The sequence below is a fragment of the Equus przewalskii genome, chromosome 1 (genome assembly GCF_037783145.1).
Source record: "Equus przewalskii isolate Varuska chromosome 1, EquPr2, whole genome shotgun sequence".
NCBI classification, from domain to species: domain Eukaryota; kingdom Metazoa; phylum Chordata; class Mammalia; order Perissodactyla; family Equidae; genus Equus; species Equus przewalskii.
This window is the reverse complement of record NC_091831.1, coordinates 46,554,777-46,574,057: the sequence shown is the minus strand read 5'-3', so window position 1 is coordinate 46,574,057 and position 19,281 is coordinate 46,554,777. Positions and strand designations below refer to the sequence as shown.

The 19,281-nt window shown below is 35.2% G+C and overlaps 1 protein-coding gene and 1 long non-coding RNA gene across 2 annotated transcripts in view; one reads left to right on the top strand and one right to left on the bottom strand.

Moving 5' to 3' along the window:
- Positions 1-19,281, bottom strand: part of LOC103554137 (uncharacterized) — a 90,134-nt gene that overhangs the window by 19,622 nt on the left and 51,231 nt on the right. The window lies entirely within an intron of this gene.
- Positions 13,626-19,281, top strand: part of ZWINT (ZW10 interacting kinetochore protein) — a 76,178-nt gene continuing 70,522 nt past the window's right edge. Inside the window, exons 1-3 of the mRNA XM_070611311.1 lie at positions 13,626-13,873; positions 16,960-17,050; positions 17,173-17,223. The gene's annotated coding sequence lies outside the window, so the exon portion shown is untranslated. The remainder of the gene's footprint in view (positions 13,874-16,959; positions 17,051-17,172; positions 17,224-19,281) is intronic.

The window sequence follows — 19,281 nt, the reverse complement described above, 5'->3', positions numbered from 1 at the left end:
TTACAAAATTAGAAGGGAAAAGGCAATAAAATATTAATGGAAAATAAAATAATAAAATTGGAAACAGAAAAGAGTACTGATTAAGAATGAGCAAGCCTTAAAATCCAATGTGTTAGAAAGTGAGGCATGGATTCATATGGAAATATTAGGGTTGAGTGGGGAAATATGAGAAAAATACCCTGAAAAGCTTTGAAGGAGGCAAGCAGGATTTGAGACTAAACCTATACTTTGACTTTGGGCCTAGAATCAAAGCTTACCTGAGCCACATTGGACTACTTTTTGTTGCTGATGACTAATTTGAAGACCTTGGCCTTTAACTCATAGTCCTTCTTTTATAAATACAATGCTTATTTCCTCACAGTGGGGTTTTCCCACTGTACAAAAGGGATCAGATCAAACAGTGCATAACTTCAGCGTGGCCTAACATTGCATTTTAGGCTAAAAGAATGAACAGAAGAAAATCTCATTGGAGATCTAATGAGCTAGATTGATGATCACAAAAAGAGTCATCATGCAGAGATTAATTTGATCTGCTGAGTACCAATTCTAGTAAGCAAACTTGAATGAGAATTAGAAATAAAAGTGAAAATAGAACACGCATCTTCTCAAAACTTTCATCAGGCTATAGGGACCTGAGCTGTAAAAAGTTTCTAGACTTAGAAACTACCAATAAATAATAAAAATATGAATTTTTAGGAATATTCAAGACATAGGACTGAACATTTTAATTTGTCTTAATTCATCTACTCCAGAACAACCCTACAAGGTAGGTGCTATCATTAATCATTCTCAATTTATAGAAGATCTGAGGCAGATATTGGTTAAGAAACACCCCTGAGGTGTCACAGCTTGTCAGTGTTTGTGGTAGGATTGAAATCCAGACATGATAACCCTTAACTACTCTATTATCATAATTTATTGAAAATTCAAAAACTTGGAATAATAGCCCTTCAGTGTTTCATCCTGGGAGTGCATTCAAGTGTTTGAATCTAACAATTAAATAAATACATTTTAATCATTCAAAAATGCATATTTTAACAAGTCCCAAAGGAATACAGAAAAAAAAAAAGAGGTGCTAATTTTATGAGAGAACTGACAGCTACGGTATGGCTGTTTGCCATTTAGTTATACCTGGAATGCAATTTGACATCATATTTGAACATTTACATATTCCATCTTCTTCATTAGACCCTCATTCTCAGAACTGTAAGCATTTTCCAAATTTGAGGCTCAGAGAGATCAAGTTACTTGCTCAAGGTCATACCGCTGATTAATGACAGAACCTGTCAGTCTGCCTACAAAGATCGTGTTCTCTAATATAGCACATTATGTCATTCATGTTAACCCATTCTAGGAGAATATTATTAATAAATGGTGACCCAGGAAACAGACAAATTTTAGAGCACCAAAAGAAAATATGTAAGTCTAAGAAGGTGAACCCGTGTATCATCTCAGTTAATTGTATCAAACCTTGCCTTGTTACTTCAGACGGAAAAACGATTTTGCTTGTGTTCCCCCAGCATTGCACACTGGAGGAGATCGTACTCCAATGCTGGGTGACATGTTCTGTGTAGTCTTAACTATTATATTATCCTTTTTAATTCTTAGATAGCAATATGCCAGATTCAATAATTATCAAATACTTTGTCAAACCAACGTTTTTATTAGAAGCATATGGGACTTCTTTTACTGAATGTTTTTACTTACAGTTATCAAAGAGAAAAAAATTTGGACGATTTTTTTCTGAATCTGTAAAAATAGCTAATGATGTTTCACTTAGTTAAGTGAATAAGCACAAGGATTTCTATTACTCCATGAAAGACAGAAGTTATAGAATAATCCAGAAAATTTAGAATAACAAGTTTACAAAATTATGTTTGTTTTCAAGTTTTTATACAAACGTATCATTTATACTTTTTGGTTCTTCTTAGAAAGAGCTTCATGCACATATATAAACAATTCAATACTTAAATGCAGCCTGCCTCCTCGGCCTTCTCTCAACACAAATATCTGGGAAAAATCAATTTTTATATTTCAAATTCAATGAGAGTTCATTTTCACACATGCCCCAGAGCTTTCTCTGAATCTCGTCTGAATTCTCTCTCATGGTTTGGGAGGATTAGCGAGCAGTCTTTGCCTAAGCCAAAAACTCTTTTGCAACTTAAAACTTCAAATTTAACACGGTCAGAGAGTTTTCCGAGAAAATTTATCAGTTACTTGGAAAAGAGTGAGACCATAACTGCCCAGTCATACCAAACGGAGGTGAGTGGTTGGCAAAAAAATGGCAGCTTTGTGTAGTGACAAGAAATGCTGGGTAATGTGGTATACAATTCTGAGCCCTAGGCCCCACACACAGTATGCTGTATCTTTATCTTTATAACATTTATTATTTTTCCATTATGAAGAATATCTGACCATTATATCTATATAACTATATTACATAACATTATAATTATAATATATAATGTATTCTATTATATATTTTTATATAATACATGATTATATATATTTTATATAACTACAAAGATAAAAATAAAAATTACTGTATTCTTACTGCTTCCTGGCATTATTTTCTCCAATCTTGTGCATGAATAAAGTTTTCTTAATTATCAGTTTTAAATGCACACATGACATTATATTAGGCTTTTAAAACACGTATTAGTAATTTTAATTTTTCTCATGTGTTTAAGCACTCTTGAAAAGCATGGTATTTAATATCATCATAATATTCTAGAAGATATTCCATTATTTCTTTATTGTCAGACATTTTTTGTATCCAAGAATTTTACTATAAGAATTGCTGTAACAAATAATCATGTATGTACATATTTGCATGAAATTCTGATTATTCTTTTTTATTTATTTTTTGTGAGGAAAATTGTCCCTGGGCTGACATCTGTGCCAATCTTCCCCTATTTTGTATGTGGGATAACATCACAGCATGGCTTGATGAGCAGTGTGTAGGTCCACACCCAGGATCCGAACCTGAGAACCCCAGGCCGCCAAAGCACAGCCCATGAACTTAACAACTACGCCACCAGGCCAGCACCACCACATGTCCTTTTCGAATCATCTGCTGAAAGAGATTCAGCCAACTAAAAGATGATTAGAAGAACTATAGATAAAGGATTGGGAATGAGCAGTAAATATGTTTGTTGATAGAACTAAGACCAAAAGAAACATGAGAATTATGTTAAAGATATAAACTCTTAATATAGAAAAGATATTGACAACTTATGTTAAAAGGTCGAGAGGGGAAGCTGGAAGATGGTGCGGCAAGGCTGATTTTCTCATCTTTAATGACTAAGAATCAAAAGATTTCATCCATAACTAATAAACCAAGGTATAGAGTAACAAGTGCAAAGAGCTACTCTTTAAAAATAGAGTATTGAGATAAGGAATTCAAATTATAGTTGTAAACTGCTCAGGGTCTCACCAGGCTGAATCAAGGTGTGGGCTGGGGCTATAATTTTATGTGAGGCTCAAGGTCTTCGTTCAAACTCAATGGTGTTCGCAGAATTCATTTCCTTGTGAAGTATGACCAAGGGGTCCTTTTCTTTCTGGCCGTCAGCTCTCACTTTCTAGAGGCCACACAGAGTTCCTTGTTGTCTCGCGTCCATAAGCAGTTCACAGCATGGCAGTTTACTTCTTCTAGACCAGCAGGGGAGTGAGTGTCTGCTTCTACTTCTTTTCCCTTTTAAGGCTCACATAATTAGGCCAGGCCCACCCAGAATATTCTCCCTTTTAATTGGCTTAAAGTCAAGCTAATCAGGAATCTTAATTACATCTGCAAATCTTTGCCATATAACGTAAAATTATCATAAGAATGTTATTCCATCATATTCATCTGTTCTGCCCACACTCAAGGGGAGGGGAATATATGAGGGCCTGAGTCATTGGAGGTAGTTTTAAAATTCCATGTATCACAGACGTATTTTTTTTTTTTGAGGTTTTTTTGTTTTTGTTTTTTTTTTAAGGAAGACTAGCCCTGAGTTAACTACTGCCAATCCTCCTCTACTTGCTGAGGAAGCCTGGCCCTGAGCTAACATCCGTATCCATCTTCCTCTACTTTATACATGGGACGCCTACCACAGCATGGTGTGCCAAGCGCTGTCATGTCCGCACCCGGGATCCGAACTGGCGAACCCCAGGCTGCCAAAGTGGAACGTGCGAACTTAACCAACGAGCCACCGGGCAAGCCCCTATCACAGACGTATTTTAATTGAAAAAAAATCAAACTGATTTTGTATATTTCTACGCATATACACACCTAAGACGTCTTTCAAAATAATCTAATAACTTTGAAGGAATTTTTGTCACTATACACTCTTTTCCACATGAATGTATATCCTATTAAAATTAAAGAAATGCTGTTACATTGCTTATTAAGTAAATTTGAAATAATGATTTCAATCATTGTTTCAGTGCTCCCAGAAAAACAGCCTATAATTCAAATTATAGTTTGAACAAATCATGTACTTCAGTTTTTGAACTTATTTAATATCATTGATAATCGTGAAAAATGTTCCTTGAGTTAATTCTGAATTTCCTGCCCATTCACATCCCCATCCCAAGCCCCAATTTAATGGAATGATAAACAACAGTAAATACAGCTTTAATAGAAACCATCTGATCCAAATATAAAGTTAAAGCTTTCCATGAGGTGGGAGTTAGAAACATATCAAGTTGATTTTACATATTAAAGTTGGAATACACCTTTAAAATAATTGTTTAATGAAACTATTAATAAGTAACCATTCATTTTGCTGGCTGTGTTCATGTTTCCCTGAGGTGGTTGGTAACTTGATTCATCTTTTTATATACATCTTTTCTTTTCCCCATTTACCCCTATAGTTACAAACACATTATATACTCTTCAGTTATTTCTACTTAATAGTTCTCTACTGAATCATAGCTAAAAGAATTGTTTCTTTATTACAAATCATGTTATTACAAGGTTTCTTGGCAATACATTTATAAAAAGCAAAAGGATTTCATTAGGGAGGCTACTTAACTAAATGGCAATTTTTCTATTTACACACATTGTTCAATATCTAATTGTTATTTGTTGAATTGTTTCCTGCTTTCTTCACAATGATTAGTATCAAAGAAGTTAACGCTAAGAGGGACTTCAACATCCTTTGATATAAGATTGTTCCTAGCAGAAAATTACCCACAAAGCATCCTGATCAAGCACCATTCTGTTTCATCTAATTCCATCTTTGGTGGCTAAAACATAATATTCAGTGCAGCCATTTCTATCATTGAACTCGGACAATTATTCAAAGCTTGTTTCCCATTTTAGTTGAAATCTTTCACATTGTTTTTGGTTCAACCCTATGAAGGAAGGAGAATGAATTTATACTATACACCCAATCCCACATGTTCAAAAACAATTTTCATCCCTAAAGTTCATTTTCTCAGGGCTTAATCCTCTTCATCCTTTCAAACACTCAATTGCCTCGTTCTGCTCCCTGTCAGTGGGTTCCAGCTTGCTTTGTCCCAGCAAGAACCAAGGAAAACTATCAAGCTTTATAGGCTGCCAAGTTGGTATCATCAAAGTCGACTCACAAAAGCCATCAGGAGAATGAGTGCCATTTCGAAATAAGGGATATTTACATGTGCTGATTCCAATGCGTGGGATATGGATTCATGAGCACTTGACTTATTGACGCTATTCTTAAATGAGAAACATTTCTGAGGTACCCAAGAAATTATCCACATGAAGGTCCTTCACAGTCCCTTTTATAGACACATCAGTCATTTCCATTTTGATCCCTTCTTTTCTCCAGTGCAAAAGAGGGTCATAATCATCTCCTAGACTTTTTCCTATGTCGTTGAGTGTTGAAGTGTATTGACTCACTCATCTGTTGGTAAGAATTAGCCTTGTTCTCTGTATTTTGACAGCTTTTCTCAACACCTTTTGGATTATGAAAAATATTACTTGATGTGTACATAATATTTTATATTAACTAATTTAAAATACTGCATTAATGTACATAAACATTTTCTTTACAAGATTTTTCACCAAATACAATTTTTACATTTGAAATGTAACCAAACTGTTTCCCTATTTTACTACTATAAATTACTTCTAAATCAGTATTACCCATCTAGGCCTCTCGCTATTAGTTTTAGATTCAAATACTGGTTTCACCTCTACGTGCAGGATGGCCATGGAGAAATTAATTCTATACAACGTTGACTAAGAATATGTACCATTTGGGTTAATATGAACATTAAAGATAGCCTGTGTAAAAATACCTAAAATAGTTCCTTGATTAAGGTAAGTGCTCAATATGTGATAGTTATTTGCACGTTCTTGTCAACCAAATATTCTCTTTCTCTCCTCCTTCTCCTCCTCCTTCCCTCCTTTTCTTCTCCTTCTCTTCTTCTTTCTACTTGTTAAACCAAATTTTCAGTATCCAATTTTAAATTATTTTATTTTTCTTAAATACAAATGCAGTTCTCTGTTTTGATGTTTGATTTCTGTCTGTTCAAATTGATTTTGTGTTTGACTATTTAAGAACTATGAAGTCATTTCAAGTTCTAATTATATTTAACAAAATTTATCTTTTTCAATTTTGAGTTACTCACATATTTGATATTCATGTCGTTTATGTTTTCATCCAACTCAGTCATAAAGGCATTGACTATTCTAGTATTGTTGACAGAATACTTACCTGATGCTATTAAGATGACACAAAACTGAAGTGCCTGTGTCTTTAGAATGAGTATATTAATCAAATGCCCATAACAAAAACTTACACCCCATCAAAGATTCATGAAGTTACAGACTATTAAGATGGCACTAAATGTCCATCACATACAGTCTCTGAGTATCCTGTTACTATAGCTCTATTTTTATTGATTATTCTGCATTGTACTTCCTTAATTAATTGACTATTTTGTCACATTAGAGGGCATGTCCCTTGAGGTCAAGGAACACATCTTGTTCACAATTCTTTTCCCTTTGTCTAGCTAGTATCAAAATAATTTTTTCTTGTTCCTATTTTCCTTTTTCCAAATTGATGTTGGTCCACTGACCAATTGTCTTTTTTAAATCATAAAGTAGTTTCAGATTTCACCAAAATTTGCACACTCCACTGTCTATATTACTTTATGATCAACATATCAAAGTGACAAAGGTATTATTTTCCTTTTCCTTTTTGTCATTACTGGATTCCTAGGAATAATTCCACAGCTAACAATGCTGACAACCCTTGCTCCTTGCTTGTCTCATTCTTTTAAGGCAACTAGGTTATAATCCCTATATATTTGACTATCTAGTGTTGCATTCAAAATAAAGACAGAATTCATAGTCTAGAAATGACTAAGTTGAGTATACTCTAATGAAATCCTTTTGCTTTTTATAAATATGTTGCCAAGGAACCTTGTAACATGATTTATAATAAAGAAACAATTCTTCTTTTTAGCTATGATTGATTTTTGCAATTCTCACGTTTTTATTTTGAGTTTTCCTCTTATCTTTGTTTTTTAATGAAACACACTATTATTGTATTGGACTCTGTGGATTGTTCTTTCATTCATATTGCTCGCTCTGTCTCATGATTTTCAATGGATTGTCAAAATTCTTTTTTATAACATCTAATAAAACACTTTTCAGCTATTTTTTATTTCTTGAGAATTTCTTCCATGTTTTCTGTTATTTTTTCATGACACTCAAATCTTGCTTTATAGATTGAGCGTATATTCAGATATTTCTGTGCATGTAACTTAGTTTAGAGTTTTTTCTACCATGTTTTTCTTCATTTCAAGGGGCAAAAAAAGATCCTTGACAGCTCTGAGTTCAGCATGGGGCTTTTCACTGAGTGGGCTTCACTAAGGATGAGGGAGATCAAATGCCAGAAATGGTAAGCATTTGTACTTCTTACCCACCCAAGCACACAGAAATTCCAGAGTGCAAGCATGTAAATAAATTCTTTTATGTCTTTCATATGCAATTGTTAAATTAATCCCCATACTTGCAGCCCCAAGTTTCATTTCTACTCTACTTAGTGTCTGGCTATTCTAAACACCAAGGCACTGAGATTTTGCTACAATGACTTGCTCCTTCTTGGTTATACCCTTTTCCTCACGTACTCTAGGCCAAGCATTTCTCTGGTCTACTTTATTGGTTACCTTTATTCTTTCTGCCCATGAGAAATCTATTGTAATCTTGCTGTATTGTTGTTTCCCTTCCATTCTCTTCTTAATTGAAGATTTATACTATTTTTATGTCTTTACTCTCATTTTAGTGTAATCTTGGTAGAGAGGCATAGGTGTTTATTCAATCTTTCAGCTATACTGTGAACTTCAAAGTACTTTTCCACTGAGGATCCAAGATCCCCTGGGAAAAACCAGGAAAAGGACAGTCTCTGGTTCCTGCTTTATAAAATCTGGACAATGGAGGTTCGACAAAGTCCATGAGTTACATGATGGAATATAGGGTTGCGATGTAGAAAGTTTTGAGAAAAGTACAGAGTAGGTTTATTGTAATATCCTTGTCTCTTTCCTAGTAATCAAACTGCATCTCTTTATAGAGGCAGCTTTTTAATGGAAGTATTGACTTACTCCTAATCAACTTTTATAGTTGACATACAATGTAACTTAATAGAGAAGAATTAAGTTTGTACTGGATATATTTTACCTGAATAGTTGTGAATTCATTCTGCTAATGGAATCCATGCATGCAACAGACACTGGACAATAAAGACCTCTGAACTCTTTCAGAGCCTACATGTCCATAATTAAATGATGGCTAAAATGAGGCTTTACATTCACTGTATTATTACTTTACCACCAGAAATATATGACAGAAGGAAAGCATTATATTTTGTCGGCTTGTCACTGAGGAACAGAATAGGGCACTGAGTGTGACAGGGGAGGAACAAATTGAATTGGGCTAGTAAGGAGAGGTGGTTGTAAGAGAAGTTTACCCACTTAATTAGTATGCAGGAAGGTGTGGAATGCAAAAAGGGCTGAGATAAAATTAATGGCTTAAAAAATTCTAAGAGCAGAAAAAACCATTAACCGTTATGCTCCAAACAAAAATAAGCACATGCTGCAACCTTTCTTATCTTGGTGTGAGGAAACAAATGACGCACTGGGAATAGCAAAATACAAGAAACCATTTTCTCAACTCACAGAAATGAAATATCTTGATTTACCAAATTCTCCTAGAACTTATCATAAAGAAAATAAATGTATTTTCTTCAGAAATAAGCACTCAAGACGAAATCAATATTATTTCCTATCATTGAATATTTAAACTATGAGGCTTTCCTGAAAGTTGACTTTAATTCTGAATGTATCATTGATTATTAATTCTTGCTAGAATGTGATGTGGGCAACAAAATATGTCTGAGAATATTCCCATGAAATTTCTGCAAATTCTGGTAGCAGAAAGAATACTTATTCACACATAAATACATTTTAAGAAACCAAAGAAGGAGTGACATAAAATAAATGAATACATATAAATGTTGATTTTGGAGGAAAGATAGATTACTTTTGCTGAGAGGATATTATTAGTGAGGACATTTTAGTTGCACACCATAGCAAAACAAATAAAACAAAAACCCAAATGACCATAAACTAACATGGAAAGCTTTGATTCTTATAACTGAAGTACATCAAACCACACAATGACAAGAGTTACAGCACACATTCTTGAGTTAAGTTATTTACTAACTATGTGACTTTGAGTAAGTCACCTAGCTACTCTTTAGCTCAGTTTCCTTATATATAAAATTACATAATAATTACATCTATTTCATAGAGTCCATATGAGTATTATACGGAGCAGTCTCATGAAGCATATAGAAGAGTGCCAGCACATAGTATTTGATATATGAATGTTTTTTATTATTAATAGCATTATTATTAAGAATCTAAATTTAGAGCTAGTTTCAGGCTCAACTGAAGGTAGGTTGTAAGAAATTTCTCATTATAACTTTGCTCTGCTCTCCTTTATATTATGTACGTTTCTTGTAGGTTTTCCCAAAGAAATGTACCCAATATTGCCCAAAGGCAAGATGGCCACCAGCAGCAGCGAGCTGAATCCTGCCAGCTTAGCTACTTCTGCAGAAAAAGAACATTTGTTTACCCAATAATTTCAACAAAATTTCTGCCTAAGTTTCTCATTAGACTAGCTTGGATCAGGAGCACATTACAAAATAAACCACTATGGTTAATGGAGTAGTGTCCTTTTTTGGACAGGCCTGAGAGATACTCTGACCACTACAGGTGGTGATTGGGTCAACCCCTCTGAGATAATGTGAGCTAGAAGAGAAAGAAAAAGGTGGATCTCCAAAGGACAGTTGAAATGCCACTACAGGAGAAAACAAAAAACATACTGAGTGTTCTATAATTACAGATATCTATAAGAAATCAAGGCAGATAAAAGAACGAGGGAGGGTCATGGATTTACCAATGATGATGGAATTTAGCGATATCTGTCTGCATCAAATTCATTGTGATCTTGTGATGGGGATCAGCAAGCTACATTTCCTAGACTTCGTTGAGTGGAATTCCTATTAGGTTCTGCTATTGGGAAGTACCAGAGAAACACTGGAAGGCAAGAGAAGGGAAGAAGGGACCTCTTTCTTCCTGCTTGCTTGTTTTTACCAATTACTCCATGAGCCATTGTTTGTCCTAGGAACAGTAATTGATTTCAGCTTACTGCTGTCTGCAGCAGCCCCCACATTAGCCTTATAGCCCCTTCTCAGGAGCAGCAGCAGCAGTTGGAGCATCTCCCTTCCTCAAGGTGTGAGCCTCAGCTCAGCAAGGCTACTCCTTTAAATTTATGAATTTTGCTGACCCAAACTTTTCCCTTTGTTCACTTAAGCTTCTGCGGTGGCAGACTTTGGGGTGCAGAGGGCAGATAGCTAAATCTTCCAGTTATTTTCTTTGCTGCTGTGTTACTACTTTTGTCCTCTATGGCCTAGGTAATCATTTGCTTATTTTAACAAGTCGTCTAATGTTAGTAGTTTATGTGAAATTAAATGTTTTATATGACATAGCCATGGCCCACCAATAACAGAACTTTTCCTATAGATTTGGTAATGTATATCTTGCCTCAGTGGAATTATATCCCATTTTTGTTGCTCAAATAAGTCTTTTACCTGTATAAAATCCAATATTGACTTTGTCCCATCATTTCTCCTGATATTCATGATGCTGCAATGCCTCCTGCGAGGTGAATTCTCTGTCTTTTCCACTTCAGACTGTGAAGTCATATAGGTCTACATAGAATTTCAGTGCCAAAATTTATTCTCTGTGTGAACCTGGGCAATTTATCAATCTGTAAAAATAAATTTCTTTAGATACATTTCAGAGATAATATTTACTTCACAGAGTTGTTTAGAGGATTAAAAGGAATACATACGAACATCTAGCATAGAGATAGTCCCTGGGTGTACATTTAACAATGTCAGTTTCTTTTCTCTCATTCAATGTGAAAACTGACTCTGTAGATAAACTAATAAAGTTGGATAACAAAACAAAAATGTACAGGGGCCGGCCCCGTGGTTGAGTGGTTATGTTCTCGCGCTCCCCTTCAGCAGCCCAGGGTTTCGCCAGTTCGGATCCTGGGCGTGGACATGGCACCGCTCATCAAGCCATGCTGAGGCAGCGTCCCACATGCCACAACTAGAAGGACCCACAACTAAAAATACACAACTATGTACCGGAGAGCTTTGGGGAGATAAAGGAAAGAATAAAATCTTTTTAAAAAAAAGTATGAAAGAAAGAGAGAAAATAATGTTAACAAAATCTTTATAAAATAGTACCACATATTAAAATATCAAGAGTCTTAGATGAAATTTTTTCAATAATAAGAATTATCATTTTTATTTGATTTTGTGGTTAATGCAAGAAGCATCAGTAAGGAGTCTCATGGCTAGAGAAGTGCCGTTAGTGGTGTTTGTGTTTGAATCAGTGTGAACAACTCATCAGAGCAAGTAGTGCTCGTCTCTTCCCAACTCTGCATTCAATGGTTTCATGCTGGCAACCTGAAATTGGTCATGGTGGAAATAGTCACCGCTGAAATTAGCAAGCTGAAAATATGGCATTTTTTTCTTAGTGAACTGGATGTTAAATATTTACCAAAACACTACTAGGTGGTTTAGACTCTCACAAATTACAAAATAAAAATGAGCATGCTCAATTTCTATGTTGTCACTCTCTTAATTATTGAAGAGAAATGATCTCAAATTTGAGTAGCAGAAAAAATATATATATTTATGAGAGACTCAGACTCCCGAATTCATGAGGCAATTTTAAGGAAAGATACAGCTGTTCTAAATTTATCCTGGCCAAGAAAATACTGCTGGGTTGGCTGTGGATTAAGATCAATAATATTCTCCCATGGGATTATTGATCAGTAAACCAGAGGTCAGCATTTTTCTTTTTTGTAAAGGGTCAGATTGTAAATATTTTGGTCTATGTGGGCCATTTTCTGTCTCAATTAACCAACTCTCCTGCTGAAGTATAAAAGTACTCATCAACAACACGCAAATGAATGAGCATGATTGTGTTCTGAGAAAACTTTATTTATGGATCCAAAATTCAAATTTAATATGATTTTAATATATAATGAAAAATTTGTATTCTTTTGACATTTTTTTCAATGATCCAAAAATGTAAAATCTATACTAAATACAGCCATACTAAAAGAAGTGGTGGGTCAGATTTGGCCTGAGGATGGTAGCTTGCCAAGTCTTAGGTAGACAATTTGTGGTGTACCATTTTCCTTTGGACATAATGGGCTTGGTTACAAACATCCTAAGTTGCTAAATGAGTTGTAAGATAAGGTCTGTTAGGGAACCTCTGGGAAAAGAGATACATAACTGTTTCTCTCTCTCTCTGTCTCTTTTTCTTTCTAACTACAGGTCATTTTGTCACCAAATGAAACTGGGAACTGCCGCAGCCATATTGCCACTATGAGTGAATAATCACTGACACAGTGACCATAGCCGAGGTGAGACAAGAACAGCTCCTGAGTCCTGTAGAACTTCCCCTTCCATGGCCTTTGTGCGAACTGAGAAAACAAATCCGTTATTATCTGAGCTACCTTTAGTCAAGTTTTCCTTTACTCTCACGTGAAAACATTCGAACAAATACAAATGGAAACATAAAAGTTCGTCCTTTTTGAGAGTGAGATCAAGTTAGCTTCCAGAAGCCCAGACGTGTGAATATTACAGTAATTCTGACCAGGTTTTTAACATAATTTAAGAAAACTGTCCAAAAAGTGCTCTGTAAATCTGTCATTAATGTTAGAATTATTCTTTTAGAATGGCTTAGTCAGATTATGGTGCTAGATGAAGAAACAATAATCACTAGTGATCAATTTAAGTTCTTTAAGGCAGACTATGTCAGGATTGTTGACCTTAAACAAATAGCCTATTATTTCTCCAACAAAAGTGCATTTGTGTGGGATTAGCAAAGAATTGCAATTCAGGGTCTGCAACAATGGTGAGCCACCTGCAAGTCCCTCACAACAAGGGGAGGGGAAACTTTTATAGAGGGGAAGAGGAAGTTGGGAGGGCTATTATAAACAAAGAGTCCATTGGAGGAGACTGGGAGTTTGAAGTGAAGGGGCTTTTCATTGGCTGAGTTGTGGCACTCTTTCATTGGCTGAACATCATGCCAGTCAAGAAGAAGAAGTTCTTCTTCCTGTTGGACTCTGCTGTGATGTAGGGCATGAGAGCTCCCCCTTTTGGCCTCCCTACTCCATTTTAATGAGGTTTCTGTTTGTTAATTTCCACAGGATCCTCTAATAATAAATCAAGTATCTGCTGACATCACAATTTAGCATTTGGCAATGTATCTCATTATATTCTTTTGGACACAGTGGAACAATGTGCACCAGGTAACGGAATAATTCAGGAAATTATTAAATGGCTAACAGGTACACTCATAAATTACTAACAAATAAAAGAGCTTTAACTTGAAAAACCCTTTCTCTTTTTGAGGAAGATTGGCCCCGAACTAACATCTGCCACCAATCTTACTCTTTTTGCTGAGTAAGACTGACCCTGAACTAACATCTGTGCCCATCTTCCTCTATTTTGTATGTGGGATGCCCGCCACAGCACGGCTTGATTAGTAGTGTCTAGGTCTGTGCCCAGAATCTGACCAGTGAACCGCAGGCCACCTAAGTGGAGCACATGAACTTAACTATCATGCCACTGGGCTGGCCCCCTGAAAAACTCTTTTTGGCCATGTTTTGGTAACATTTCTTCTGTGACTTACACTTGTTCACCTTCCAAACACATATGAGTAATGACACAGAACTTTGATGGTTAGCTAATAGGTTGAATAATAAGATAAGATAAAAAGCTAAACAGATGTTAATGGATTACAAAAATCAATCAGTTTTTAGTAAATGAAACTGAATAGGGAAGACCTTTAATGTTATGTACTCACACTAACACATACATAATGTACAATCCTAGAATGAGAGAGCTGTGTTTCAAAAGCCAGATGTTGCTATAACAAGCAGTGTTTAGCTGGCTAGGACTTAAACCAAGGGTCAGTAAACCATGATCTGCAAGCCAAATCCAGCCCTGATCCTGTAAATAAAGTTTTCTTGATGTATGGACATATCCATTTGTTTATGTATTATCTACAGGTGCTTTCTTACTACAACAGCAGAATTGAATAGTTGCAACAGAGACTGTATGATCCACAAAACCTAAAATATTTTGTCTCTGGCCATTTACAGTAAATGTTTATAATCCCTTCCTGAAACCAAGGTAGCTTAGTGATTTGGCTACAAGGAAAACGATTTTCTCTTATAAGCTTAGTTAGTGAGAACCTTGCTTTTCTCTAGTTAGACCATACCAGAAGCATAGTTTTCATTCATATTTTAACAGGAAGAGGTGTCTAAATATAAGACACTGGAATCATAAAAGTGTTCAAAGTAATATTGCCAAGTGTGGTTGAAAAAACTGGGGGTGTTTTTTTCTAAAGAACGTCAGGATAATTTTGGCAAATAAACTGCATCAAAGTTTTGTGAGTCTGTCATGTGGAGGGATGGTTTGCTCTAATCTTGGGTAATTTAAAATGTAAACTAAGAGACTATGAAGTTTTCAGCAAGGCATATTTTGACTGAAATCAGCAGGAACATTCAAATATTGAGAACTACCTAAAAATGAAAAGGGCTGCTTCTGCAGAGAGCAAGCTTTTTCCTCCCAGATAGACCACCTGTGCACATTGTAATTAGGAGATTCATGAAAGTGATAATGTTGACATAGCCACATCCACAGTTGGGCTTTTAGTGGTTCAGATTAGAATAAATACATTCTATATTATACAAATCTCCTAGAAACTCAAAAGAATCTTGGTCTTGGGCTACAAGTAGATAAAAGTATCCCTAGTTAGATTATAGACATGTGTATACTTTGAAGCTATTAATTCTTAAATCATAACGAAAATAATTATGCTCCCTTTTTTTGATAAAGTATTTTAAAGTAAACTTTTCCCCTCATTACTTAAAGATTTATTTAAGATTTTTTTTGCAACTCCTAATTTCAGCTCCTCAAATCAACTTTTGTACATTTGATGGATAATCTGATCATTTGGTGCATAGAAAATGTAAATATGGGATTTTTAATGAATACTATTTTTAAGTAGTTCTAGGCTAAACAGCTTGACAGTTTTAATAAAAGAGAGTATATTGAATTTATGCTAAAGTTAGGTCCCTGAGAGTCTCTGACTACCTCTAGCTAAACATAGAATTATGTCAAAAATAACAAGAAGTCTCATTTGCCATGATTTGTTGATCACTAAGCTCAGTGAACCCACTCCAAGGTGTATGTGAGGGATGGTCAGTCTGTTTTCTCCTTATTGCTAAGGAAGAGGAAATAGTTTTCTTGCCTATGTCTCCAAGGACAGCACTGAGCCCCACAAAGCAAACACATGAGAACATCAGGTAAATTGGATGGATCTGTCGTTACATAAAAGCACATTGGATTTAAAAATCTGTAATTCCTAGGCTGGATGTTTCTTGATAGGTATATTTTTCAGTTCAGGTATCTTTTTAAAAAAATTCTGCTATGTACTTCTATTTTCGTTTTCCTTTAATGTTTTCGTGTCTGTAGGAATGAGCAGTTTCTCTATTTCTCTCCCGGCAATTCATCTCCAATGCTGACATGGGCACAAAGACCTTATGTACTGCGTTGGGAAATATTTTGTGTCTTAAGAATAAAAATTCTCATTAGAGTTAGTCAATGCATCACAAATATTATCCTTCCTGGCAAGAGGAACACAGAGCGCAGACACTGTGTTGGGCTATGGTTCTCAACGGAAAAATAAAGCTTTTCAAAATGTTAGTCATTGCCGTGGTGGATGTTTCTTTAAGTCATTTTTACAACCTGTTTTGATGGATTCTAAGAATCTGTATTACATTACTTTTTTCTATGGGTTACTGTTAAAATCATATTCATAATATTAACTATCAGTCACGGAGTACTATGTACCAACAATACAAACCAGAAAGTAATTTATATTTAACCCTCACAACAATCTTGCAAAGTAGGAATTATTACCTCATATTGTAGATGAAAAACAGACTAAGAAAGGATATAAACTGCCCACATCACAAAATTAGCAAGTGGTGGAGCAAGATTGCAAACAACATCTGCCTGCTTACAACTTCAGTAATTCTTCCTTCACCATATGATGATGTTGTAAACCTTTTTGGTTTTAGGTTAAATGAACTCAACTTCACATTAAAAAAATATACCCATAAAGTAAGTGGACATGACTGTGAGTATGACTGTAATTATAAGAGAGCCTGCCTTGAAACCTTTGAACATAAGACAATGCAAAGACTGATGGGAAATAGAATAATGTGTACAAAAGGGGCACGTGCCAGCTACCTGGGCTCAGTAGGGGCTTTCAAATGGGTTCTGTGTAAATGTGCCTGTGTTACATACATTTCTATTTCTTTAGATTTTCCTTGAAAACTTCCAGATCTGCCTCTGATGGTGAAGAGTTTCCTGTAAAACCCAACCTTTGATACAGGTTCAGATTCAGGCAAATTGTGAGTTCCTAGATAACAAAAGTAGCTAGTATTCTAACTAAATGCCCTAATATTAAATTAAGTGCCAAGCATTACTTTTGGCATGTATTAATTAGTTTAATTATCACAATTCTATGTTGCAGGTATGATCATTATCCCTGTTTTTCAGTTGAAGAAACCAAGGCACAGAGAAGGTAAATATCTTACCCAAGGTCATGTGGCATGTGGAAGAGTCAGAATTCATATCTCAGTTGTCTTGGCCTACAGTCTACATGCTTAACCACTATCTTAGACTGTTGTATGTGGATGCTGTGTCATTTAGTGATGTCACCTTGCTCCCGACTTTTCAAGACTACTCCTCTTAGATACTCTTCCATATTCCATAACTAATCATCCTGTTCCCTCTTTTCTCCCTATCACACCAAAGGTGATGTGTGCACAGTAGCTGAGATAAAGGAATTCATACTAAGGTGATGATGTGCTCAATTTTTAAAATTTTCTGAAGTTAAACAGATAGGTTGAGGGCTTTAATTTCTTCTTTTATAAAAGTAATGCTGAATTTTACTTTAATGCATAATAAATACAATTTGACTCATATTTCACAATCTACATGAGTAATATCATATCCTGTCATGTTCCACATTCTCACGTACTTAAAACATTAATGGTTTCTTCACCTATCTCTAACCAGCTGCCGCCTCTGCCCCTCAGATTTGTTATATTGGGTCTGAGAACAAAAGTTTAAAAAATTGTTCTTAAGTTTTAAATATTTCTTCTTTTTTTTTTTTTTACCTGGACAGAAATGATGACTAACCTGATTGCCAGCAAATGGCTTAGGTATTAAGGAGAACAGTCCTAATGATAATAGCTAATGTAAATCGGCACAGGCAAGTTTCAGGCTCTGTTGTAAACCATGTGCCACCATTAACCTCGTTAATTCCTATGACAAGCCCAAAAAGTGGCTCCCACTTTATTCCAGTTTTACAAGGAAGAAAACTAGTGCTTAGAGAAGACAAGTAACTTGCCTCTGGATTTGAACTTCAATCTGTTTATCTCTAGAACTTGACTTATGAGCATTATACCACCTTATGTCTCAAGCTTACCTTAAAAACCAACAAGCAAACTGAAGAAACTAAACAACAAACTATAAGAAAAAGTCTTTTCATTTTCTAGTTCAATACATACTATAATAATTCAAAAACTTCCATTGAATGAAAGGAGAAGAAAATTAGATCAACTGCCCAGAAGCCAACTCATTTATCTAAGATCAATAAATAGTAGGAAATTATACTTTAGGTGATATTAGCAAAATATGTCTTTTCTTGGTTCCAAACATACTTTTAAATGTTTGCTACATGGAGAAGCATCATAATGTGTGCTACCAATTTACTTTAAGTGGGTTATGAATAGGAGAGGAAATTAGAAATAGGAAAAATATCTTATAATAGCCTTAAATGTCCCAGCCATTGATATTAAAAATACTAAATTCCAGCACTTCAGAGAGAATCAATATAAATAACAAATAGATACAACATTAACCTTTCCTACACCCCCAAGCAATTACTGACGGCTAGCTATGAAAATGAATCAATAATCTATTGGTCACATTGTTTCATTTCTCCACAATTATAATTTTATTTGTTATAGATAAAAGCCTTATCCTTTAAAAAGATTCACTTGGAAAAACATACAAAACAAGCTTGCAATTACTTTAGTATGAACTAGTTTACCATCCCATATTGTTCCATTGAGTTAGCTGAGGTCAGAGTTTCAGGATAATGAGAACATTCATAGAGTGAAGTACAGGCATATTTGGAAATGTTTTAAAAATGAGTTTGGCTGTGATGAGGCCTGGGGTGAAGGGGAGCATTGCAGGGCATATGCAGAGGACAGGGTGACAGAGAGACTCCCGAAGAACTTGAGGGCAGCAGGTGAGTGCCAGAATTTGGAAGGCAAGGAAGTGTCACCTTTGCACTATCTAAATTCAGTAAAGCATAAAAACAAGCATTCAACTGTTTTCCAACACGATGCTTTGTTACTTAGAGTGGCAGGATTTTATGGCGGTATTGACAGGAGGGAAAAAGTAGTTAAGAAATGCCTAAAATTGCCTAATATATTCATGACAGTCGGCCAAAAGCAGTGAGAAGTACAAAGACATACATTTTCGGAGATTATGGTCAATGTGGGGAATTAATATATTAATCATGCACAGAAAACTAAAATTTACTGAGGACTTGCCATATGTGCACCTT